This window comes from Tupaia chinensis, unplaced genomic scaffold (genome assembly GCF_000334495.1).
Source record: "Tupaia chinensis unplaced genomic scaffold, TupChi_1.0 Scaffold139612_1, whole genome shotgun sequence".
Lineage (NCBI taxonomy): Eukaryota > Metazoa > Chordata > Mammalia > Scandentia > Tupaiidae > Tupaia > Tupaia belangeri.
The window spans coordinates 231,159-258,885 of record NW_006199495.1 but is presented as its reverse complement, the minus strand read 5'-3'; the positions used below and the strand labels follow the sequence as shown (position 1 = coordinate 258,885).

The 27,727-nt window shown below is 35.0% G+C and overlaps 1 pseudogene; it reads left to right on the top strand.

The window, feature by feature from the left end:
* Nucleotides 1-19,149: 19,149 nt before the first annotated feature.
* The window catches only part of LOC114004701 (glomulin-like), a 144,765-nt pseudogene continuing 136,187 nt past the window's right edge, over nucleotides 19,150-27,727 (top strand).

The following is a 27,727-nucleotide window of genomic DNA, read 5'->3' as shown; positions in this document are numbered from 1 at the left end:
TTCTTTTTGAAAAGATAATATTAAATATTAAAATAATGGGACCAGTAGGTGCTGTAGTGGTTAGAGCACTGGAATCCCGTATGGGGTGACCACAATTTGAGTCCCAGACCCAGTGGTTTGAAAGTCACGCTGGACATATGTGTGTGCATGCCAAAAACCCTGAGAGGAAAATGGAGAAGGGATTGTGATATCCCCACTTGCTTTCTGTTTTTCTGTCTCTTTGGTGAGTGCATTTGCCCTAATAGAAAAAACAACAACAATAAAAAACTCTCAAAAAGAGAAAGAAATAAATAGGGGCCGGCAGGTGGTGTGTTGATTAAGGATGTTGGACTCCCACATGGCTGACCACAATTCAAGCCCTGGACATGACGGCTTGCTTTCTCACTTTCCTTCTCTCTCTCTCTCACTCTGTTCCTCTCCAGTCAAATTAAAAAATAAATAAATAAGGTTAAAAAATAAATCTGAAAATAAATAAAGTGTGATTTTCTTATTTTATCATCCACAAACTTTGTGTATTCATTTCAGAATAAAACTTAATTTCATTACACCAATTTCACCAGGTATAAATTATTTTTCACAAGATGCACTTATTTATTTATTTTTTGTTAGAGATTTTCACTGTAGGGCGCGTGCGCTCGCCAGACAGACAGAGAGAGACATAGAGACAGAAAGCGAGAAATCACCCCCCAGGGGGGATGGCCACGCCGCAATCCCTTCTCCTCCATTCTCCTCTCGGGATCTTGGGCACGCACGCACACGCGCCCGGCGTGAGTTTTAAGCCACCGGGTCCGGGACGCAAACTGCAGTTGACTACGTGGGAGTCCAGCGACATAGACATTACGCTAACTGCTGGTTCCCACAATGCACTTATTTTTAAAAAGCATATTTAAATAACAGAAGTACCCTTATACTCACAGCCTCCTCAAATTATCAGTGCTCTTGTGAATTCAAATAGAACCCTGCATTTGGAACCACTCTGTTAACATGTAATATAGTAACTTAGTTTTGCTGATAAATCTAATCGACATAGTACAGTTGATTTCACATAAAAATATTTAGGTCAATGAGGAATTACATATAAGATGGTGGTGCTATTGAGACTATCCCGGAATTGAAACATTCCTATTGCCTAGCAAATCCTAGCCATCATAACATCACAGGGCAACGCATTATTCCTGGGTTTGCAGGAATGGTGATGCTAAAGCAAACCTATTGCATTGACAGTCGCTTAAAACCTTGAGCCAGAGTTGGTGGTAGTTGGGGCAGCAGGATTCCTACATGCCTGATCACGGTTTGGGTCCTGGACCTAGTGGCTTGGAAATAACTCTAGGCGTGTGGGTGCTAAGGATCCCTAGAGGAGAATAGAAGAGAGGTGATTCAGCTGGGCCATCCCGTCTGGGAGATCAGTTCTCACTTCCCCTCTATTTGTCTCTAACGTCTCCTGGCAGCATAGGTGCCCCAATCTCTTTGATTGTCTATATATAATCATGTAGTTTGATAAATATTCTAATTTTATTTTTTCTTTTCTACCCACCATTAAATTAATTTTTTTTCTTCTTAACTAATTTGAATTTTCCTTTATATATGGATATAAATATGGAAATATAAAAATAGTTACAAAAGTCAAAATGAGTACAATGGTATAAATACATACTTCATGTTAACATAAGTAGAAAGTTTGTATGAGTGACAAATAATTAAACAAAAATATATTTATTTAGGTGATCAAATTCTCCGAAATAATAGATAGTTTTGTGCCTTTTGTTGAAAAATAATTTTACTTTTTTGGGGGGAAATTGTTTAGTAAATACAATAACCATTACTTTATATAATGGCTTATTATGACCACACTTTTCAATTATAAATTTTATAATTTGTTTTAAGTAAAAAAATAATTTGTATTAAGTACACAAAAAGAGTAAGTAATCTGAGGATGACACAAAAGATAATGGAAAGTTATTGATACAAAGATTTACAAGTAGACCCAAAGGACATAATAATGGTGAGTCTAGAAATAGATCAATATATGTATATTTACCTGACTTATGGCAAAGGTGGCCAATTCTCCTTTGCAAGAGAGAAAGAATAGTTTTTAAGTAGATGTTACTTGAGTGAATTGCGTATGAACAAAAATGATACTCAACAATTATATCACATTGTGGGAACCAACAGCGTAATGGCTATGTCGCTGGACTCCCACATAGTCGACAGCGGTTCGCATCCCGGACCCCGTGGCTTAAAACTCACACCCGGCGGGTGTGCATGTGTGCCCAAGGTCCCGAGAGGAGAATGGAGAAGAAGGGATTGCAGCGTGACCATCCCGTCTGGGGGGTGATTTCTCGCTTTTTGTCTCTATGTCCCTCTCTGTCTGTCTGGTGAGCGCATGCACCCTATAGCGAAAAAAAAACCTCTCCAAAACAAACAAGCAAACAAAAAAACAATTATATCATACTGTAAACAGAAACCAATTCAGAGAAGCTAGTAGTTTGCAAATTCCAATTTTTAGTATATGTGCTGCTGAAGTGAGCACGTAGTTTGCAAATTCAACTGTAAACAAAGTTTTATTAAAGAACATCATAAAAAGAATACATTTATGTTTAGTTCAGGCTGCTATAATAATATACCATAGATTGGGTGTCTAAATAATGAACATATATTTCTTATTTATTTATTTATTTATTTATTTGGAGCAGTTTTTGCTACAGGGCGTGTATGCTCACCAGAGAGACAGAGAGAGATGGAGAGACAGAAAGCAAGAAATCACCCCCCAGAGGAATGGCCATGCTGCAATCCCTTCTCTTCCATTCTCCTCTCAGGATTTTGGGCATATACACACATGCGTCTGGCATGAGTTTAAGCCGCCAGATCCAGGACTTGAACTGCAGTCGACTATGTGGAAGTTCAGCAACATAGCCATTATGCCAACTGCTGGTCCCATCTTTTTTTTTTTTATTTTTAAGAGATTTTTTTGCCTTGGGGTACACCAGTCAATGGAGTGAGAGACAGAGACTGTGAGAGCTAAACTGAGAGATCACCCCCAAGGTGGGATGAGCATGTCACGTTTCCTTCTCCTCTATTATCCTCCCAGGATCTTGGGCACACACATGTGAGTTTCAAGTCACCTGATCCAGGACTCGAACAGCAGTTGAAGTTAGCGATGTGGGAGTCCAGCGACATTTAACTGCTATGCCATTGCTGGCCCTGAACATGTAATTTTTACAGTTACAAAAGATGAAATACCCAAGATGAATTTTTTAAATTAATTAATCTTGTTATTTATTATATAAAGTATGAATTTAAGTTGGTACAAAATATTTTTGTAATACAAAGGTTTTGACATACCAGATTCTGGTGAAGGTCCCCTTTCTGGCTTGCCGAAAGCAATCTTCTCATAGTATCTTTACATGGCTGGGAGAAAGTGACCTCTTCTAAACCTCATTACCTTCCAAAGACTCTGTCATCTAATATCATTTCATTAAGGGTTAGGGTTTCAACATATGAACATAAGGGGACACAAACATACAGTCCATAACAATTTACAACACTACTAGGTGAAGATTCTTATTTTGCATGGACAAAGAATTAAAATGCCATGTTTTATAAAATATTAAATAAATTTCTTTTCTGAAAGGACATTTTTTAAGAAACTTAAAAGGTAGGAATCAGAGAAATAATTGTTAAATGTGCATCAGAAACATTAGATGTAATATACATAAAGTAACATTACATAATAAGAGACATATGACTTAATTTTAAACAAAAGGCAAAAATTTAAATGTGCACTGCAAAAATGGATTTCTAAAGGACTAATAACTGTATTTTAAAAGTTAGTTCATTTCATGAATCTATAGGAATGCAATGAAAATTACCACCAATATTGTTAGCTAAATTACAGAATAACTGGAATTCACCTCCATTACTGTTGAGAGTATAATTGTAGAACTATTCAGAAAGCTGTTTGGCAGTATCTACAGAAGTTAATGTCAGCATAACTCATGACTCAGGAATTTCACTTCTATGTATATTACAAATCCCAATGCTCATAAATATTTACTAAGAATAACTATATGTCTGAAGCAGTATTATTTGTAATAATATAAACAAAAATATGCACAGCTATCTTCTCATCCTTCAAAAACTGAATAGCTAAATAAACATTGATATACTCATACCATAAAATAATAAGTAACATGACAAAGGATGGTGTACATCTGTCTGAAATAACACAAATGAACTTTGAAAACATTATTACGTGAAAGCATGTAAAAAAGAATATATGAACATATTTTATGTTTAGGTGTTTTAAAAACAAGCAAGAGTAACATATTTTGCAGAAATCAAAATGCGTAGTGACGGGAATGAGATAGGACGAGCCCTCCTGAGCTTCTGGTAGTATCAATGCTGTGTCTCTTATCTGAATGTTCATCACATGGTGTGTTCGTTCTGGGACAATGTGTCCATTTGTACAAATGAGTATATATGCCCTTTTCATTATATACATTTAAACTAAATGATAATATTGCTTTAAGTAACACAAAGTTAAAAATAAATATATATCGCTGCGATGTTTTACATATCATGTCTTGAGCCAGACCCACAGTCTAGTGGTGAAGGGAGCTGAATCCCACAGAACCAATCACAGCTGGAGTCTGGACCCTCGCACCTTGAGAAACATGCTCCAAAAACCCATGGCATGAGACGAAGAAATGGTAGAGAAATGGTCCTGTGTGACTATGTCCAACCGGTAGACGCTTTCTCCCTTTTCCTCTTCCTCTCTCTGTCTCTAGTCTCTCTCTAATGAGCACGTGCACCTTGTGTATTAAAAAAAAAGTTTTAATGTTATATCTTAGTCATAAAATAATTTAAATAAGCTTTTTACAATACCTATTGTGCAATGAGTCACCAATACATATTTTAAGCATGTATTTATTTATTCATTTCTCCCATGTGTGAGAAAGAGACAGAAAACAACCCCAACAGGAGCCCCATGCTGTGATGCACCCTCAGCTCCAGCCAGCCCCAGATCATGTGCACACACATGTGCCTGACATGTCCAAGGAGATTTCTGGACACAAACCCCAAAGCTTCCCACGTGGGTCAGTCTTACTGAGTGCCACACAACCATGCCATCAACTTGCTCTTTAATCCCTAATGTTTCCTCCTGTTCTGTAACTCCTCTCTCTTCTATATTTCTTTGACCATTCCTTGTCATAATGTATTTTTTAAAATAGCCTTTGGATGACATAGTTTCAGATTCATTTGCAATTAAAATTCAGACCAATAGAATCCCATAATTTTCAAGACATGGTATAGTGCCGGAAATCAGATTGCACATGGACACACATTTGTATTCACAAATAAAATTCATAATGCTGAAGTTACTAAGAAAAAATAAAATTTTAAATCTTAAGCTTAATACAGACATATATTTTTGTATAGCTATTAGGAACAGGAGTGGGATAATTAACTTTCCTGGGGATAACATTTGAGCTGGTGGAGAAATAGCACTGCTTCCTGGAATCTGAGCTAAGATAACTCTATGCTGTTTCCCAGGAGTGCCCAGTGTGATAAAGGTCCAGTTATCCAAAGTAATAAACTGCTCATTAATGTCTTTACTGGCCTCCTTCCCCATGTCACTTTCCCATTCTCCTGTTGTTGCTCCCTGGATTCTCCTCCCAATTAAAGTTTATATACGACCATTCCTGTATCTAAAACTGTTTCTGAACACAAACCACGGAGATGTTAAAGTTGAAAACAGAATGAAACTCATATAACAAAACTCCCTCGAGTATTTACTAGATTGTGAAATTTTCGGGAAAATTCTAGAGTTCTCTGAGAAACTAACCTACTCACAGTTAATGCGTTAGCTTATCTTATTGGAAATATACAGAATCATAAGTTAAGAGTAGGGAAAAGAATGCCAGGCTTTATGATTTTATATTTTGCAAATAAAATCATTGTCTTTATTAAAATTAAATGGACAACAATGTGTTTTACTTACCCCAGAGAACACTTTTTTTTATTAAAGTGATTCTTTTCTGTTTTATAATCATATAAAATTTTCCGTTTTCCTTTAGTTTTTTCTTTTGTTCTTTGATTATGTTTAACTGTAATAAATTTTGAGATTATACACTATAAAAATGGTTCTGTTTCTTACATAGCACTTCAGATGAGTGGAGACATAAATAAAGACAAGATAATGGCAAAACTAGGAACATAAAATGAATTACCCTTCACAATTTTTCTAGCAATTATTTCCTGTCAAGGATTCAGAATGTCATGCAATCTTTATTTCAGCCAGTGTGTGATACGACGTGGCTGTTCCTCAACCAACTTCTTCCAACAATGTTGATGCTTCTTTTGGAGGAAAACAATGGCAGGAGTGTGCCATCGGAAATGCAAGCACATTTAGAAAATGGCCATAGCAGAGCCGTGAGCAATAGCTCAAATGTGTTTGTAGTATCGGTGCAAAAATGACTTAGTTGCATCCCAGTGGCTTCTAAGTTACATTGAGTATTTAACATGTAGCTTCTTTCAGTTCCTTCTATTTCAGCTACATTGTCAGTCAAAGCCAGAGCTTCTTATAGTAAGCAATGAAAAGCCAAAGGACACATAAAGATCTCTCTCCATTTTTTTTTTTTTTTAGAGGTTTTCGCTACAGGGCGCGTGCGCTCGCCAGACAGACAGAGACATAGAGACAGAAAGCAAGAAATCACCCCCCAGGGGGGATGGTCACGCTGCAATCCCTTCTCCTCCATTCTCGGGATCTTGGGCACGCACACACGCGCCTGGTGTGAGTTTTAAGCCACCAGGTCCAGGACGCGAACTGCGGCCGACTATGTGGGAGTCCAGCTACATAGCCATTACGCTAACTGCTGGTTCCCTCTACATTTTTTTAAATATCAGGAAAACAAAAACTTTAGGAGTAGTTCTAACCATTCAGCATTTTGTTTCCTCCACACTCTCTTTCTCTAGGTACTCATTCATGAAAAGAGCGTCAGCAAGGAGCATTCATGACTGTTGCTTCAGAAGTCTGAACATAGCTATACACATACAGATATTTTTTGATTGATCTCTTTTCAGGTACTACTTGGAGGCGCACCAGTATTATAGACTGAAATACCATGTTATTTAGAAGAATCTATTTATACATTAGTTAAATCTATTTTTAACATTCCTTTGACGAAAAGATGTGGTGTAGCACCAGAATAAATGTGGACAAAAATGACTAATAAAAGCATTTAAGAGATACAAAGATAAAAAGTTATGTCTAATGACAATGTATATGGCGATGTCTCTGACTTGAGTAATATGCGCTGCATTCATGCTGGGAAAACCATGTTGTACACTGTAAAGATATACAGTGATTAAATGTCAATTAAAAATAAATAACAAAAAATGCTAAGCTTCAAAAAATTACATATTTCCAGCTATTGTCAGCATCTCACTCAGAATTATCTGTAATTGAAGGAGTTTGTATTGGTTTTGTTACAAAAATTTCTTATTAGAATTCCCATTAGATCTCCACAGAGATTTGAGATATGCCATAGACTCTGAATTTATCCTAGTGAGGCAAAGACGTCAAATGGCAGAGAAGCATACAGAGAGGAGAGTTCTCTCCACTGAGGGACCAACTTAAAACTCACATTTCAGATGAACGCTTTCATGGCTACCTACAATTCCTTCCTCCGCATCCCTTTCTAGTATGGTATTAATATAACAGAAATAACATTCCCTGTTATATTCAAAAGGTTAAAATCCTTGTGACATGCATCTAGAGAACTGTCACACACTGCCCAAGGCATTATGTTTTTCTCCTTGTCACATGAAACAAATTATTCTTTGTTTATCAAATTAAGAGAAAAGAGACATTCAAAATTAATTTCTGTATACCTGACACCACTGACTGAATTGATTTGATATAGTGAGAAAAATATATCTGAAGGAATAATTATAATTGGGTCATGGAGATATCACCATTTCAGCATCTTTCTAATGTCTGATAATGGCACTGAAATTCCTAACACAAACACACACACACATGCACACACAGATCTGGTCTCATTTGTATTTTGTTCTTTTGTCAAGAGAAACTTTAAAGGCTTCTATAAAACTATCAACATAGTTGGTTCTTACTTCATGGCTCCGAAAAAAAACCTTTGGGATAGTAAAAAAGGGTTTTTTTTTTTTTTTTTTTTTTTTTTAATTAAAAAATAGGTTTAGGGACCAGTAGTTAGCATGATGGCTATGTCGCTAGACTCCCATGTAGTCGACCACGGTTCGCGTCCCAGACCTAGTGGCTTAAACTCATGCCAGGCACATGTGCGTGCGTGCCCAAGATCCCAAGAGGAGAATGGAAGAGAAGGGATTGTGGCATGGCCATCCCCCCTGGGGGGGGTGATTTCTTGCTTTCTGTCTCTCCATCTCTCTCTGTCTGTCTGGTGAGCGCACACACCCAATAGCAAAAATCTCTCCAAAAAAAGAAAAAAAATAATAGGTTTAGCACCAGGCACATGCTTCTGTATATGTTAACACAGATTAACATACATTTCCTTAGAAAATGGCATTATTTTAGAGTTAATTTTCAAGACTTTTATTTCCCAAGAGTCACTAATGGTAACGCTTTTCTTAAAATATAACTACTCAAGTATTATTGGGAAGGTTGGAAAAATGACCAGATTATGAATTTAGAATAATATATTTATTATTTATTATTTCGTACTGCACTTTTAAGCTATTCTAAAAAGTTAGAACAAACTCAATCATACTCAAAAATTATTATGTGATTATTACATTCTAAAATCAAAGTTTGCTATCTCTGACCCATAGACCAAATCTAGCTCTATGCAAACAAAGTATTGGAACACATACCAAAATGGATAACCTGCCTACAATTATTATACCACAATAGCAGCACTGAGCAATTGTAGCAGACGCCATATGGTCCACGTAGCCTAAAATATTCGCCATCTAGCCTGGTGAGAAAAATTTTGGTAAACTCGTACTTGTTAGTTCTTAGAATTCTATTTCCTTTACCAGCTATAAGTATTTATATATACTTAATAGCATTCTATGTTTCTTTCACTTTAATATCTAGGTTCCTAGTTATTATGTAAAGCAAGTGATCTCTATGGTATATATAAACATTTTGCAAATTTATCAAATCCCAGTACACTTTGGGGAATATATCTATATATCCAAGTTTACTATAGAATATTCTTGTGAAAAAAATAATACACAGGAGTAATAATAATGAGATGGTCCGAGAAAACAATTTTGAGGTAACTACTGATGAAGTCTGCCTTTCTGTGAAGGGTCTTAACCATAATTATGCAAACCAGGTCATACCTGCAAAACATTCCCGATTACGATCTACCATCCTTTAATGGTCACATCTCCACTTAGTTAGGCAAGTTTGTTTCGATTGTATATTCTCCAGATCATACTTTCTGAGATTCTCAGTTCATCAAAATCTGATGGATGTTTCCAGTTCTTATTTCACCAAATCTAGCAGACATTTTCCTGTTTAGGAAAACATACAACTTCTCTATATGTGGGGTAGCAGATGTGTGTATTTCTATGCCCCTGCCTTCTTGAATATGCAATAGTTGACGAACATTCCTGTTTCTCAATTCACTGAACTTTTCTATTACCTATTTGACTTAGCTGTATTGGATCCATTTATACAAATAATAAACACCACATATATTTCTAATATAATGTTTTAGAAATATTGTTTCCAATACTTTATTAATAATTTGGTATCAAATGATTTTTAAAACTAGAAGTATAATTATAAGTTTAGAAAATGCACAGCTATTTGAATTTACAAATTTCGTTGGTATAGCTAAATGGTGTTAACTTTTTCTTTTTTTCTTTGAGAGGTGTTTGCTATAGGGTGTGTGCGCAATGTTTGACTTTCTCTGTCTCTGTCTCTCTGGTGCACACACATACCCTATACCAAAGTCCCCCCAGAAAAGAGAGGTAGATGATGGTTACCACCAAATTCCTAGTAAAAACCACTTCCTCTTCCATTCAATAAAACATCAAAAAACAATAGTAACATATTTAGAAAAGTCCAATATGTTCTTTTATAAGTAAGCTTCATATAAATTGCATTTCTTTGCTTATCATTAGAAATAAATTATTTATATTCTCACAAGTGATGCTGATGAAGAAGTATGATTTCTCACTTTCTGTCTCTCTGTCTCTCTCTGTCTGTCTGGCGAGCGCACGCGCCCTGCATCAAACATCTCTCTCCCCCCAAAAAATAAAACAGTAGATGGGTAATTCATTATGGAGAAAGGGACGTGATCTAAAGAGAAAAATACAGTTCTTTATAGTTACACTTAATGTATACAAGGACTCAGTAGATTAAGATTCATAACATTTGCCATGTTTGTTCCTGTGTAGAGTGAGAAATTACGTGTTTTATTAGTTTAATGATGTAGATCCAATATTTGCATCTATTAATTAAGTTACATGTTTTTAATATGCCCCAAACTCAGAAGCAAAAGTTGACAGCTATAAATATTAACAAAAGAAAGGTATTTAAATACAATTTTATGGAGTTTAGATATAAAAACTATATTATGGCACAATTATTATGTGTAACAAAACAAGCTAAGATTCTGAAGCACAATGTAAAACTATAAGAGATTAGTGTGTAAGGGAATGGCAATTCATAGTTTGATAGAAAAGTAGTGATTCTTTACTTAAGGGATGTAAAATGACATATTAATTTTCTTTTACCTCAAGATGAGATCACAAATTTAGGAAACTTGTCTGAAGCATGACTATGCTATTGAAATGGTTTTGTTTTAATGGTGAAACATTTCTGTACATGAATAGATCTCAGCTCCTCCCAAATTCTCCTTCCCTGGTAATGAAGGTGCTCGGGATCTAAGAGTTCATGAGGCACAACCAAGTGACACTTGCAGGTTAAACCCAGAGAGTTGTAACTTCTTCACACAGAGCCTTTACAGCAGACTTCGAAAATAGTCAGAGGAGGTAGCAAACAAAGGTTCTAATTAGGTAGCATATGAGTTTCCTTTTTTCTTTCTTTCTTTCTTTTTATTTATTTATTTATTTTTGCCAGAGCACAGCATCAGTGAGAGACAGAAAGAAAGAGTGAGAAAGCATCCCCCCCAAGGAGAATGACCACACCATAATCCCTTCTCCTCCATGTCTCCCTTCTTTTTAAGATTCTGAGCATACATGGCTTGAAAAACATGCAAGCGTGCCCAGCATATTTTTCAAGCTGCAGGGTCTGAGACTCGAACTATGCAGTCATGTGAGATCCAGCTGCCTTTTTTGCTACTGCCAATAACACTTCTATTTCACTTACTCTTTTTCAGTCATTTAAAGCTGTCCTGACAGATTTTTTTCCCACACAAAAATATCTGATTGATCCTACCTTCATTTGCAAACTGAGAATGCAAAATTTGCTGAAAGAATATGTGGGTTTAAACTGGGAGTTTCCTTGTAGATATATAATTTTTTCCCATTATACTAAGAAATAAGTACGTGAAATCATTTCAAGGCTTTACGCTTCAGGCCTGAAGTTCTTTTTGATCCTAGGAAGATATATATGGTAATTTTCACGACTACTTCAAGTTTTTATCTTTTTTGGGAGGAAATAATGAAAATGAATCTTACTGAAAATGAAAAAAATTTACATTATAATAGATTTATTTTTTACACCAAAACCATATTTATTAAGATTGAATTAAAAAAATCATGGAAGTTGATTACATCATTGTAATGAAGTGATTAATATCAAAGTTGTGACCTATGCAATGATTTTTTACATAGTTATTTCAAGACATTTAACATGTATGTTAACATTGAATTTGTATTATTTTACATGTACTAAGTCATGTGTATTTAGAGATTATTATTTTCTTCTGGGAACCACTATTTTACAATCACTTCACATATTTTATAGAGTACTATTTTCATAATCTTACATCAAATACAATTAGTACAGGTATGAGCTACTTAAATTTTCAAATTTTTAATTTTTTTCTGTGACACTTAACCTTTTATTTAAATATTATTGCATTTTCTTCAAAATACTTTGTTTATTTAATGAGTTCTGCATATCATAACAAAAACTTTTGTTTTGAGTGACTTAAACAATGAATAATGTTGTCTTGGGCCAGCAAGTGGTGTGGTGGTTAAAGGTGCTGGGCTCCCACATGGCTGACTGCAGTTCAAATCATTAATAATTTGGTATCAAATGATTTTTAAAACTAGAAGTATAATTATAAGTTTAGAAAATGCACAGCTATTTGAATTTACAAATTTCGTTGGTATAGCTAAATGGTGTTAACTTTTTCTTTTTTTCTTTGAGAGGTGTTTGCTATAGGGTGTGTGCGCAATGTTTGACTTTCTCTGTCTCTGTCTCTCTGGTGCACACACATACCCTATACCAAAGTCCCCCCAGAAAAGAGAGGTAGATGATGGTTACCACCAAATTCCTAGTAAAAACCACTTCCTCTTCCATTCAATAAAACATCAAAAAACAATAGTAACATATTTAGAAAAGTCCAATATGTTCTTTTATAAGTAAGCTTCATATAAATTGCATTTCTTTGCTTATCATTAGAAATAAATTATTTATATTCTCACAAGTGATGCTGATGAAGAAGTATGATTTCTCACTTTCTGTCTCTCTGTCTCTCTCTGTCTGTCTGGCGAGCGCACGCGCCCTGCATCAAACATCTCTCTCCCCCCAAAAAATAAAACAGTAGATGGGTAATTCATTATGGAGAAAGGGACGTGATCTAAAGAGAAAAATACAGTTCTTTATAGTTACACTTAATGTATACAAGGACTCAGTAGATTAAGATTCATAACATTTGCCATGTTTGTTCCTGTGTAGAGTGAGAAATTACGTGTTTTATTAGTTTAATGATGTAGATCCAATATTTGCATCTATTAATTAAGTTACATGTTTTTAATATGCCCCAAACTCAGAAGCAAAAGTTGACAGCTATAAATATTAACAAAAGAAAGGTATTTAAATACAATTTTATGGAGTTTAGATATAAAAACTATATTATGGCACAATTATTATGTGTAACAAAACAAGCTAAGATTCTGAAGCACAATGTAAAACTATAAGAGATTAGTGTGTAAGGGAATGGCAATTCATAGTTTGATAGAAAAGTAGTGATTCTTTACTTAAGGGATGTAAAATGACATATTAATTTTCTTTTACCTCAAGATGAGATCACAAATTTAGGAAACTTGTCTGAAGCATGACTATGCTATTGAAATGGTTTTGTTTTAATGGTGAAACATTTCTGTACATGAATAGATCTCAGCTCCTCCCAAATTCTCCTTCCCTGGTAATGAAGGTGCTCGGGATCTAAGAGTTCATGAGGCACAACCAAGTGACACTTGCAGGTTAAACCCAGAGAGTTGTAACTTCTTCACACAGAGCCTTTACAGCAGACTTCGAAAATAGTCAGAGGAGGTAGCAAACAAAGGTTCTAATTAGGTAGCATATGAGTTTCCTTTTTTCTTTCTTTCTTTCTTTTTATTTATTTATTTATTTTTGCCAGAGCACAGCATCAGTGAGAGACAGAAAGAAAGAGTGAGAAAGCATCCCCCCCAAGGAGAATGACCACACCATAATCCCTTCTCCTCCATGTCTCCCTTCTTTTTAAGATTCTGAGCATACATGGCTTGAAAAACATGCAAGCGTGCCCAGCATATTTTTCAAGCTGCAGGGTCTGAGACTCGAACTATGCAGTCATGTGAGATCCAGCTGCCTTTTTTGCTACTGCCAATAACACTTCTATTTCACTTACTCTTTTTCAGTCATTTAAAGCTGTCCTGACAGATTTTTTTCCCACACAAAAATATCTGATTGATCCTACCTTCATTTGCAAACTGAGAATGCAAAATTTGCTGAAAGAATATGTGGGTTTAAACTGGGAGTTTCCTTGTAGATATATAATTTTTTCCCATTATACTAAGAAATAAGTACGTGAAATCATTTCAAGGCTTTACGCTTCAGGCCTGAAGTTCTTTTTGATCCTAGGAAGATATATATGGTAATTTTCACGACTACTTCAAGTTTTTATCTTTTTTGGGAGGAAATAATGAAAATGAATCTTACTGAAAATGAAAAAAATTTACATTATAATAGATTTATTTTTTACACCAAAACCATATTTATTAAGATTGAATTAAAAAAATCATGGAAGTTGATTACATCATTGTAATGAAGTGATTAATATCAAAGTTGTGACCTATGCAATGATTTTTTACATAGTTATTTCAAGACATTTAACATGTATGTTAACATTGAATTTGTATTATTTTACATGTACTAAGTCATGTGTATTTAGAGATTATTATTTTCTTCTGGGAACCACTATTTTACAATCACTTCACATATTTTATAGAGTACTATTTTCATAATCTTACATCAAATACAATTAGTACAGGTATGAGCTACTTAAATTTTCAAATTTTTAATTTTTTTCTGTGACACTTAACCTTTTATTTAAATATTATTGCATTTTCTTCAAAATACTTTGTTTATTTAATGAGTTCTGCATATCATAACAAAAACTTTTGTTTTGAGTGACTTAAACAATGAATAATGTTGTCTTGGGCCAGCAAGTGGTGTGGTGGTTAAAGGTGCCGGGCTCCCACATGGCTGACTGCAGTTCAAATCCTGGACCTGGTAGCTTGTTTTCTCACTTTCTCTCTCTCTCTCTCTTTCTTTGTGTGTGTGTGTGTGTGTGTGTGTGTGTGTGTGTCTGATCAAATTAGAATACAATAATAATAATAAGGATAATAATAAAGTTAAATAAAAGAATTCTTTTTAAAAAATGCTCAGTCTTCAGAGATTCTCCTGATTATGCTCCTGTTGATTTTCTAGTTTTTAAGTTCAATGTCTTTTCATCTTTCTATTAAAGAATGGAACAGGAATACTATTTACAATGTTCATAAAATACGTGACATTATATGATAAGTCATTTTCAATGCTATTTCATGGTCACAAAAATAATTTCCTGGCATTTTCCTCTTAGGAATCATCTATATAAAAATGTATAGATTTATGGTTATTCAATCTAAGGAACACTTGAGTATAAAGGTTTCTGACTTACTGCCTCTGAGAAGCCTCAGATTCATATCTGTAAATGGTAAAATCTAGTTATATAGATCATTAATTTGTCTGTGCTTGAGGAGTGGTAAGTACCAGAAAGCCTAAATCATTTCACTGAGTCCTTGATTCAGCATAGAATCTCTACCTAAATTATTTCCTGGGATGTATTTTCAATTTTAATGATTTCGGTGCATTTGACTATATTCACAAAATAAGTAAGACATTTTGGCTGTAACAAACTTCTAAAGTATGATTCCATCTCAACTCTTTAACTCCACATCTGCATATAACAGTTTGAACTGTGCAGCATGTTGCAAAAAAGCCAGTTTAATGTTTCTGACATCACTAAAACTTTCAATGTCGGCTCCTTACAGCGTTCTCAAAAATTTGAGGGTTCCATACATTTTCTTCTTTTACTTTTCTTTATACTGTCACCAAATATAGATGAAATAGAGACTGGGCACATCAGTCAGATTCAAATTTCTCTTCTGGACCATTTCTAATAACATAATCTTCTAAGAACCAAATTCTTCTAGATATTTTTTAATTAAATAAAGCATTCTTTAGATTTTCAATATATTAATTATTTAGTAAAAATATTATTGCTATGCTCTGGTTATTCATTGATTCCTTCTTGAAACATATTTTTATTGAATAACAGAAGTTCTTTTTTTTTTTCTTCTTTTTTTTGGGAGAGGTTTTTGCTATAGGGCGTGTGTGCTCGCCAGACAGAGAGAGACAGAGAGATAGAAAGCGAGAAATCACCCCCCAGGGAGGATGGCCACACCACAATCCTTTCTCCTCCATTCTCCTCTCGGGATCTTGGGCACGCATGCACACGCGCCCGGTGTGAGTTTAAGCCACCAGGTCTGGGACGCGAACCACGGTTGACTACGTGGGAGTCCAGCGACATAGCCATTATGCTAACTGCTGGTCCCGAATAACAAAAGTTCTTTTATACCAGAAAATAAATTCTAAATCTCAAGTAAAGTCACTATATTAGAGTTTAATATTACACATAAAAATTTTTCTTGATATAGTACGCTGTTTTATGTTTAATATGACAAATTATTTACTTCAGTGTTGACTTGTATATTTGTTTAAATTATAATGTAGTGTAAATTATTTTATCAGCTTTTACTTTGATGATTTAATCCATGAGACTTCTTTACAGTATCTCATTTAATTGTGCATTTTCTCTTATGTAAATTCGCTGGTATCCTGTCATTTTAACTTTTGTGGAATACAATAAAATTTTATACAATATTTGTCAAATTGAATGAGTTGGAAAGTAGAAATGTGTATGTGTCATAAACATGGAAGTCATGGATTAGTGAAAATATACAATCAATTTACATTAAATGGTACAACATTAAGGTTGAACTTAATTTTCTAAACTACAATAAAAATACTGCCTTACTGTTTCATGTCCAACCACATCTACATGTACCGTACAGCAACATATGTTTCATTATCATCACTGGAGTTGACTTGTTAAACTGCCAATGATTTGGATGGAAATGAGCAGGCAATTTCAGATCAAGTGCAATCAGTCAACAATTCTCATAACGTTTCAGACCTTTCCCTCTCAGAATATTAAGCTAGATGATCTGCTGCAGTTCTTGAAGGTAAAGTTCTCTAATGACAAAGAAATAACCTGAAGAGAATTTAAAATGAGAGTAGTCACTTTGTTGTGACTTCAGAGTAACTTGTCTGTGAAAGTAACACATTGAAAACCCAAACATAGAGCTTATAATGCTCTCATACATTAAAATTACACATTATTCATAATTTCAATAAATTCTTCAAATAGTGCCTTATGAGAAAAAAATTACATATCTAAATATGACCTCATGTACTAGGGGATAACATCTACAAATCTACTAAATTTTTCACGTACGCTTCTATCCGAAAATCCTCTTGTAGGTGCTATTTTGTCAGAAGGACAGAAGTTATATGTACATAGATGAAAGCATTTGGGTGGGTGTGTGTGTGTGCACACCAAATATTACAATTTTTTCTTAAAACATGATTTATGTTTCCTCTTAAAGTAGTTCATCATCTCTTAGGTATGACTAATTTGCTGTCCCCAAAAGAAAGTTAGTATTGCTTGAAAAAATAATATTAAAGATGTTCAAATATCTTATATCTAGAAGGAGACAGAACCTAAAATGTAATTTGGATTCACAATCAAGAATCTTAAATAAAGTCTTTCTTGGTACATTTCTTTGAAACTTCCTGGAGACCAAAGAGTCTATTACATAAAATCAAATGACTTTTCATTTTGACAGATTAACTTGACATAAGCCAGGCAACTTCACATATTTTAATTCATTCATTCTTTTCACAATTATAACCATATGCATTGTAACAGTCTCTGTGCTAGAGTTGGTTACTCAAAGAGGAATTTGATGGAATACATATTCACAAGCAGCTTATTATCTAGCATAAGAGATAGTTTTATAATCAAATTATTATTAAAATAAGTTAGAACGACAGAGGTAGAGGAAATTTCGGACTCCTCATCATTTTCTGCAGTAGAATGCATTATTATGAAAGGGAATAAGATCATAAAGCAGGGAAAATTTAAATGTAGCATTTGTTTATTGAATTATTTGAATTTCCTGTTTATAAACTGTATTCAGATTGAAGCATTTTTGTTTTATAATTCACATAATTTTACCTCATCAGTAATTGGAAACATGTGTCTGAATTTCCAGGAAATTGTCTGAACCAAAGATTTAGTTGTGAGAATAGAATAAAAGTACATGACAATAACCCTAGTTCACCAGACAGGTTTTGTGAGTTTATAGAAGTCATTTACTTGGCTAAGACTCAACGCCTTGAACAAAAAATAGTGATCATAATATACGTGACAGATACTTCAAGTCCTCACTTTGAGAAGTGGGGGGCTATCTGTGCTACCTTAGACAAGGGCCAGCTTTGAGGACTACACTGCAGCTGAGCGGACCCCATTTCTGTTCCAGGGCTAGTACTTAAAGAGATTGGCAGCAGCAACTTACTCCTTCGAGGACCTCAACCCCTCCACATGGACTCCAGCTGCCCTGCTGAGTCACCATGTAAGTTCAACTAGCCAAAGAGATCTGTAAATACAAGGAGAAGGATAGAAGCCCAGCAGAGTCTGGCACTCCAGGTTCCCCATCACAGATCAGGCAGGTGAATAAAGCCTCTTGGACTCCATAAAAGACCAGCCATCAGCTGAATTCTACCTGGTCAACATTAGGTGCAACAACAGAAATGCTCAGTCCAAAGTTCTAACACACAGAAATCACGAAATATGTAATTGTTGTTGTTGTTGTTGTTGAGCCATGGCAGGCAGTATGGACGCTGCGGTGGAGTCCTGGAGACCATATGGGAAGGCTCTGGGTTTTATCCAGACCTACCTAAAACCACCTGTGGGCACATCTTGATCCTGACTAACAGCAGGGCTGAACCCTATTCAGGCTCTCTCTCCCAACCCTCCCTTTCTTTTTTCAAAGGAAAATAAACTTTTTTTAAAAAGAAGGCAGCTATTATGGTTCAGTAGAAATGCAATGCTCAACCTGATCCATGTCCTCAGGCCTCCCTCTATATGCAGGCCTGTGATCTTCGCTGGCTGAGGCTGGGGTGGGATCATGGTATGAAAACCCCAGTGACTTTTTCTCTCCCTCTGCCTCTCTCTATTACAAAACAAAACAAAACAAAAACAAAGAAACAAACAAACAAAAAACCCCAAAGAAACAAACCAAAACCAAAACCAACCAGACACACACACATAAACACACAAATAACTTTTGAAAAAAATAATCTTCTCGTGTTTTGGGAATTTTTTTTTATCACACCAATTGTTAATTAGAAAAAGAAAATAGGAACATGCTGGGTGATTTTGAATGCGTTATGAGTTACTCCATGTGGAATGCTTATCGCTGTATGAGAATCCCTGCAAATTTGGTTCCTAGTTAATTATTGGCCAATATATTGCTGCCAACTGAATAGTAAAGAAAAAACAGAGAGCTGTGATGGAGCCCATCAGCACAGACTTAACAGGTACCTCGGTTTCAGCCAAAATAGTACCAGAAAGGGAGGAAAAGAAGAGAAAGGAAAGGGATATGGGAGGAGGTGAGTGGCGGGAAGGAGATGAGAACATATGAGGGGGAGGGGAGGAGAGGAGATGAGAGATGAGAATAGGAGCAGTCCAAGAGCAGATTTAAGGGACACTGATGTCCCACAACTGAATGGGCAGGGTCAGAGGTGATATTTCTTAATACCTTTTATTTTCTTTATTTGTGATACAGTGTGGTTATGTGTGCAAGAGAAAGAGAGCAGGAGATGCACCCACAACAGGGTTTGGCCACACCACGAAGCCCTTCCTCAGCTGCCAGTCCATTGGATCTTGAGCACTTGTTCTCACGCTCCGTGTTTCAGGCTGATGGGGTGGAGATGTAGACCTCAGACACACCATATAGGACCTGGCTTCTTTTGAATAGTACATTATTGCTGCTCCATGGAGTTGGCCCTGCCTAACGTGTGGAAGAACCTTGTCTGTAAATAGAAAATAAATGAGCATGGAGGAAGTGGAGAGGTTGGACATATGAAGTGCAGGCTTTCAAGAGTGGCCAAGGAACAGAAAGTAAAGAAAAAATAGGGGTACAGCGATACACATAGCTTTTTGGGAGTAATACGAATCTGACCATCCTCGATAGGAGAGAGCAAGGATCTGTACTGAAGTAGCTGTGTATGCAGTGCATCAGACAGCCCTTGGGTCCGCCTCATCTCTTTGGTGCATTGGTCAGCTCTGTCGCTGTCACAAACAGCAGCATGTATGAGCAACCTGCACCTCACACCCTCTGGAGAGAGCGTCTGTTATTTTTTTTCTATAAACTCTATGGTATGGATGATAGTAGGATCTTCTCAGGTGTGGTTAGAGAATAAATATTTAACATTTGAGTTATGTTGAATTCTGAGACTTACATTTTTTGAAATAATGATGAAAATTTACATGCCTCTAGGACTGGTATAATTGGAACTGTGGCTGATGCTACTTGGAGCTATTGCGCATTCTGGGAGCCAGTAATTATGGTATTCCCATAGCTGTCTTCTGTAAGTTTCCTCCCTACTTTTCTGGATGTAAATAAGCACCCTAGGTAAAGGTTTTCTCATCCTTTCCCGGGTACTGCCAGTGCCTCTCCCAAACTAGTAAATTAGAAGCAAATGAAGCAACGCCAGCCATTCCCATGCCAGCATACATTGTTGTGGCTTCCTTCCTTCCTTTCTTTTTCTTTCTTTCTTTCTTTTCTTTCTTTCTTTTTTCTTTCTTTCTTTCTTTCTTTCTTTCTTTCTTTCTTTCTTTCTTTCTTTCTTTCTTTCTTTCTTTCTTTCTTCTTTCTTATTCTTTCTTTCTCTTTCTTTCTTTCTTCTTTCTTTCTTTCTTCTTTTAATAATCAGACAACTCTATTTTTGTGGCTCAACCATCTACTTCTTACTCATGATAAATCCCTTATCCAGTTTACTACTTAGAGAGGACTGTGAATCAAGGAACTTTGTCAGCTTTCAGAAATGTTTTTGATTGTTTCTGAGATTTTTGTAGGTAAAAGGTACATCCAGTACAATAAATTATCTTTAGGATAAAATTCTAAACATTAACAAATACACATATGTAGTCATAGCATCCACTAATCTATTTACTGCTGTATGGTTTTATCTTTTCTAGAGTGTTCTATAAATCAAAATGAAACCATCTGAATCTGAATTTTTTACTTTGGTGTAATTCATGAGATCCATACACGTTGTTGCATGTAGTAATTTATTTGTTTTATTTACTAACCAATATCATACCATTAAATGACCGCCCCATGTTTATTTATCCATTTACCAGGCAAAGGAGATTTGAATTCTTTCTAGTTTTGGCAATTATGATAAAGTTGATACAAAAGTTCACACACTGCCAGCCAGTGGCATGGTAGTTAAGGCATTTGGATCTCATATGGCCCGTTGCTTGGTTTGAGTCCCAAACCCAATGGCTTGAAATACAAGCTGGGCACATGTGCATGCATGCCCCAAATCCTGAGGGAATAGCGGAGAAGGAATCACTGCACGGTCATCCCTCTGGTGGGTACTTTCTTACTTTCCTTCTCTCATGTTTCTCTGTGTCTGGTAAGCGCATGTACTCTATAGCAAAACATTTCTTTCTCAGTTTATTTATTTATTTTTATGAATTCAACCACTGTATATCATTATGGTTTGTAAAATAGATTTTCCCAGCGTCCAGTTAAAGGTATTATCACACATGTTATCATCACTAGATAATTTTCCATTTTCGTATCCCTTACATGTTTTACTTCCTTCTTTTTCCCTTGGATTCGCTCCCTCTTACCCTCCCCCAAAAATAGCTCTAATGGAATAATGGCTAATGACTAAGCTATCCACCTTCTCTCTCATAGAATCAGACCTACAGACTCAGTGTGGGTAGACGAAAGGGTAACAAAAACAACAGTTACTTTAATAGCAGACCTCATAATTACAGAGCTGGATTCCTACTTAATTAGAATTCTGGTTCCAAATTCATGTGGTTCTGTTCAGAATCCCTATTTCCTTCTGTTTTCTATCTTTTTCATTCTTTGACACTAGATATGTAGATACTTTTTACTTCCTTTCATCCACTATGAGGTAGAATCATTCTGTTTCCAAAGATAGCAATGAAATAAAGTACTCATTAATTAAACCAAAAAAATCTAGTTTTATAAATTAAGTTTATCAAACACCATTGAACTGGGTTCACTATGTAATTTGCTGTACTAATTATCTTAAAAATTTGGTAATTCTTTTACATATGTATTTGATATTACCTGTGATATATTTTATCATTTTTTCTTATCGGTTTTGTGTCTTTAAAATAGACAAATATTTTTTAAATTAGCTATCCGACCACCTCTAGCAAAATAAAATTTAAAGATAATAACTGAATGTCATAATTATAGGATGGACTGATTTAGTTTGCTCATTTTGATAAATATGAAAAATATCATTAGTTTATTCCTAAAGTACATTACATAAAAATAAAATTAATATCAATGTAACAATAAAAATTATTTTCAAATTTTGTATTGCAGTCTCTTAAGTCAGAAAAAGAGGTAGAAAAATGGCAAAACATTTCATCTTCCCAAATATTTTTATCTGAGATAGAAACTTGTAATTCATTTACAAAATTGTACCAATCTAATTGAATGAAAGAACACCAGTCTTCTAAAAAACAGAGAGATGTAATTCCAGAATGTATGTATTTAATATATTTTAATTTAATTTGTAAACATTTGAGAGTTTATACATATATTTTAAGTTGAAGCATTTTTTCAATTTCTGACTAGAGGGTAAAGCAATTTACTTTATTTCTGGATTATAAGGTATATGAGTGCTATGGTTTTTCATATTCAATTCAACAATAAACTAGAAAATTGAATATTGCCACATATATGGTAGGTGCTCAGTATCTTTTTAAGAATACAGTATATATATATATATATGTGTGTGTGTGTGTGTGTTTATGTGTATAATTTCCAGTACGTAAAATTATATCTTTGGAAAAATTGAATACAATTTTATTATTCTCAAGAAATAGAAATTCTCTACCTCTGGCTTATAAAATGCATGTTATTAAACAGTACATTATTTTCCAGAAAGGTTTTGGTACATTTTCTCCTGTTCCTAGTGTTCTTAGAAACAATACAAAAAATACTGTTTATGACAAATAGTAGTTTACCAATGTAGAGGGAGTTTCCACTATTGTTCTTTTCTTTTTTTTTCCTTTTCTTTTCTCTTTTTAAACATTTTTTTCTTTGATTTTTCTATAGCACCTACCACCTGGCAGGTGTATGGGGAAGAATCTGTGCTGCAATCCCTCCTCCTCCATTCTCCAGATTTTTGGGAACTCCAGCCCCCCGCATGTCCTCACACACATGCACACACTCACAGGTCTACCTGTTTTTTAAGCCAGTGAATCTGGTACTTGAATCATATTGTCAGCCACGTGGGAGCCAGCCACCTTAACCACCACACCATTAGCTGGCCTCTCTCTTTTTTAAAAGCCTATTTACTTATTTCTCCCATAAGCAAGGGAGGCATACAGAGAGAGAGAGAAAGAGAAAGACAACATCCTTAAAAAGGTCTTGAGGAGAGACCAGCAGGTGGTGTGGTGGTTAAGGTGCTAGACACTCCTACATGGCTGACCATGGTTCAAGTTCTGGACCTGGTGGCTTGCTTTCTCACTTTCTTGCTCCCTTTCTTTCTCTCTCTCTGGTCAAATTAAAATAAATGAATCAAGAAATAAAATTAAATAAATAATTAAAAAAATAAAAAAGTCTTGAGGTTAAGATTCAATCCCAACCTTCAACCTTCGGTCAGCCCTGGACCATAGGTAGGTGTGGACCAAGCATACAGGTAGATCTCCAGACTTTGTCCAGGTACCTTCCCATATAGATCAGCCTTGCATACCATTATGTTTTACCACTGAGCTACCATCTGGTTCCTATTTGCTTATTTCAATGAGCACTAAACAATTAATTTCAAATGGAATTGAGAGGTAGAATCATTCTGTTTCCAAAGATAGCAATGAAATAAAGTACTCATTAATTAAACCAAAAAAATCTAGTTTTATAAATTAAGTTTATCAAACACCATTGAACTGGGTTCACTATGTAATTTGCTGTACTAATTATCTTAAAAATTTGGTAATTCTTTTACATATGTATTTGATATTACCTGTGATATATTTTATCATTTTTTCTTATCGGTTTTGTGTCTTTAAAATAGACAAATATTTTTTAAATTAGCTATCCGACCACCTCTAGCAAAATAAAATTTAAAGATAATAACTGAATGTCATAATTATAGGATGGACTGATTTAGTTTGCTCATTTTGATAAATATGAAAAATATCATTAGTTTATTCCTAAAGTACATTACATAAAAATAAAATTAATATCAATGTAACAATAAAAATTATTTTCAAATTTTGTATTGCAGTCTCTTAAGTCAGAAAAAGAGGTAGAAAAATGGCAAAACATTTCATCTTCCCAAATATTTTTATCTGAGATAGAAACTTGTAATTCATTTACAAAATTGTACCAATCTAATTGAATGAAAGAACACCAGTCTTCTAAAAAACAGAGAGATGTAATTCCAGAATGTATGTATTTAATATATTTTAATTTAATTTGTAAACATTTGAGAGTTTATACATATATTTTAAGTTGAAGCATTTTTTCAATTTCTGACTAGAGGGTAAAGCAATTTACTTTATTTCTGGATTATAAGGTATATGAGTGCTATGGTTTTTCATATTCAATTCAACAATAAACTAGAAAATTGAATATTGCCACATATATGGTAGGTGCTCAGTATCTTTTTAAGAATACAGTATATATATATATATGTGTGTGTGTGTGTGTGTGTTTATGTGTATAATTTCCAGTACGTAAAATTATATCTTTGGAAAAATTGAATACAATTTTATTATTCTCAAGAAATAGAAATTCTCTACCTCTGGCTTATAAAATGCATGTTATTAAACAGTACATTATTTTCCAGAAAGGTTTTGGTACATTTTCTCCTGTTCCTAGTGTTCTTAGAAACAATACAAAAAATACTGTTTATGACAAATAGTAGTTTACCAATGTAGAGGGAGTTTCCACTATTGTTCTTTTCTTTTTTTTTCCTTTTCTTTTCTCTTTTTAAACATTTTTTTCTTTGATTTTTCTATAGCACCTACCACCTGGCAGGTGTATGGGGAAGAATCTGTGCTGCAATCCCTCCTCCTCCATTCTCCAGATTTTTGGGAACTCCAGCCCCCCGCATGTCCTCACACACATGCACACACTCACAGGTCTACCTGTTTTTTAAGCCAGTGAATCTGGTACTTGAATCATATTGTCAGCCACGTGGGAGCCAGCCACCTTAACCACCACACCATTAGCTGGCCTCTCTCTTTTTTAAAAGCCTATTTACTTATTTCTCCCATAAGCAAGGGAGGCATACAGAGAGAGAGAGAAAGAGAAAGACAACATCCTTAAAAAGGTCTTGAGGAGAGACCAGCAGGTGGTGTGGTGGTTAAGGTGCTAGACACTCCTACATGGCTGACCATGGTTCAAGTTCTGGACCTGGTGGCTTGCTTTCTCACTTTCTTGCTCCCTTTCTTTCTCTCTCTCTGGTCAAATTAAAATAAATGAATCAAGAAATAAAATTAAATAAATAATTAAAAAAATAAAAAAGTCTTGAGGTTAAGATTCAATCCCAACCTTCAACCTTCGGTCAGCCCTGGACCATAGGTAGGTGTGGACCAAGCATACAGGTAGATCTCCAGACTTTGTCCAGGTACCTTCCCATATAGATCAGCCTTGCAAACCATTATGTTTTACCACTGAGCTACCATCTGGTTCCTATTTGCTTATTTCAATGAGCACTAAACAATTAATTTCAAATGGAATTGATGACAAATTAGGAAGTGAGTAGTAGCAAAATATAAAAACACAAGTCAATAATGTGGTTTTAGAGTAGTAATAAACACTTAAAAATATGAGAATTTTACTCATTGTAAAAACTAAGAAAAAAATTAGAATTATCGATGAAAAATACATGATTTATTAGTACCAGGAGTTACAATATTTATTAAAAATAAGCTGTTAATGCATTCAGAAAAACAAAGGCTTATTTTGCTTTCATAGCATTCATGGGAAGACACTTTGCTGGCAGTTCTTTGTATGTGGATTATCCTGTGCCCATCCAGAATCTTGAGCCTGAACAACACAGGAACAGATCCTGGGACTTACAGCTCAGTGAAATTAGCGCACCAGCCCTTTCTTTCCTTCGTTCTTACTTTCCCATCCCACCCCTGCCATGGATAAATAATCAGGAATATAAATTAGATGTTTGCCAAAGAAGAAATGCAAAATCTTGCAAATAAATTTTTTTTAAATTGTAAGTACACTATAATGAGATTCTTAGTACTGCTAAAAATGCTTGGAAACAAACCATTTAAACTAGTATAACATGCCTATGCTACGCAAATTAATAAACATTTAGAAAGCATAGCGTTAATGAGACTATATGATCCTGTTGTATTCTTTTTGTTGTTATTTTATTTAGCTTTATTTATTTATTTGTTTTTGACCAGAGAGGGACAGAGAGAGAGAGTGATAGTGGCTGCCAGGTCCAGGCCTCGATCTGCTGTTAGCCTTGCAGGAACCCGGCTCCCTTAACCACCATGCCATCTGATGGCCCCATGATTCTGTTATATTCTTAACCATAGTAACACTGCAGACAGGACTCTCATTGAAGCAATTTAAGTATGGACCAAAGATTATAAAGATGTTCAATAATAGCAGAAAAATGGGAAAAAGATTACCATAAGATGATGTGTTAAATTGATAAAATGAGGTTGTGGACATAAGTTGATAATATGGAAAACTGCTAATTGTACATCATTATGAAACTGAACAGCAGAGGCATATTTTACCTGAGATTCCTTTTTAAAATTTTTTTATTCATTATCATTACTATTTTTTAATTTGACCTGAGAGAGAAAGAGAGAGAGAGAGAAAAAGTGAGAAAGTAAGTCCCTGGGTCTGGGACTTGAACCACAGCCACGTGGGAGTTTAGCACCTCAACTACCACGCCGCCTGTCACCCCTCTCCCCGAAATTCCTTTATAATGTTTTGTGAATTGTAATGTTATTTTTGCCATCATAGGGCATTTTACTTGACAGTTTTCACAAGGACTGATGGTCAACTACTGCATTTTCTTAATATGGGAAGACAATTGTTGAACTATCCCCAATAAATTCATGTCTGTCATTTACCTCACTTGCTAAACCTAACCTAACTTGAGCTCTTAACTAAGGAAGAAGCACTGAGTCATAAACAAAGAGAATGGAAAGTAGTGGACTTGAGTAAGCAGGATCTGCTTCTTTGTTTACTTTGTCTATGAAAATAAAGACTATAAAAATCCAATGTGTGTGAGCATGCGATATGGCCAATGGAAACTCTTCAATGGATTAATGTTCTTTGGTAGGCAAGCAGTTTGCTATGTTATCCTATGCAGAGATGTGTGGGAATTACTGTGTCTACTTTTTGAAAAGACACACTTTACTAAAAAATACATTTTAAAATAGAATTCTACAGAGGCCAGGTGGTGGAGCAGCAGTAAGAAAACTGGGTCTGCTTCACAAGATCTCTTTGAGCATGCCTGGTACAGACATGTGTGCCTACAATCGGTGCAGGCAGAAGTGGTGGGTCATAGCATGAAGACCATAATGAGGAGGCTCATTTTTTCTTTCCCTCTATTTTTATATATCTAGGAAAAGATAAATAAATAATCTGAAAAAAATAATATTGCATACAAATAAAATAGCAGTTTTCTCTCACTGAGGAAATGGGAATACTGAGTGGTTATGAGCTACTTTTTCAAACTCTACTATACTTTACAAATATCATATGCTGCACATGTATTGTAAAATTGAGAAAAAATAAGGTCCTAATTAACAAATATGTTAATACCTTAGGCATAGTAGCTTTTTTCTGAGCTATTTCATAATTGACAGTTCTTTGA